Here is a 905-nt window from a genome sequence, read left to right as displayed (position 1 = left end):
TATATATATATATATATCTATATAGATATATATATATATATATATATATATATGATATTTGATATGCTACATCAAATAAGTTATATGCAGCAGAAATCCAGCACCCAGCAACTCTACAAGGACAGGAGTTCGGTCCCATGTTGTATCACTAATGTGCTGTCACAATACAAAGTGGATCAATTGACTCGAAACCATGATAGATGCAATGCATACAAAGCCAGTAAAAAGAGGAAGAGAATGTCAGACACTCTCACATGCCATGTCACCATTTAAGAGAAGAAGTCGACAGGGCAGGCCACCTGAGTAACAACACAAGGGCTTGTATTTGTAGCCCCTTATTAGTAATTAGGACCCCCATCAGCTGGTGCCTCAGCCACTTCCAGTCCAAGTGTACAGTCTCATATGACCAGGGCTCCACCTAGTGTTCAATGTACATAATGCAGACTGTAACGTACTGGATGTAGTAATAGGTAAATTAGACTAAAAACATTCTGGAGAGATAGATAATAATTGAAGTATTATTGATATTAGCAGAACGTTTTGAAACAACTGTATTTTGTATAACGTGCAATAGAGTTCGGTAAACAAAATACCCCGGAAGTATAATCCGGTGTTTCGGTTTATCAAGCGACCCTGTTAACTTCATTACAGTGTCAGAACTTTCTCACTCGTCACTTGTTGTTTGTGTGTGTTGAAACAGTAAGGGAGAAAGTTGCCCTTTCTTTGAATAATAAAGTTAGTAAATACACGTAATAGTCTTTGGAGCCTGTTTTGGGTAAACACGCGTCATGTAGAAGTACTCTGTAGCACCTTAAAAAAGTTAATTTATATATATATATATATATATATATATATATATATATATATATATATATATATATATATATATATATATATATACATAC

This window comes from Anarrhichthys ocellatus, unplaced genomic scaffold, assembly GCF_004355925.1.
Source record: "Anarrhichthys ocellatus isolate YVR2014 unplaced genomic scaffold, GSC_Weel_1.0 scaffold25, whole genome shotgun sequence".
In the NCBI taxonomy this organism is placed as follows: domain Eukaryota; kingdom Metazoa; phylum Chordata; class Actinopteri; order Perciformes; family Anarhichadidae; genus Anarrhichthys; species Anarrhichthys ocellatus.
The sequence above is the reverse complement of the archived record's forward strand: the minus strand, read 5'-3'. Positions refer to the sequence as shown.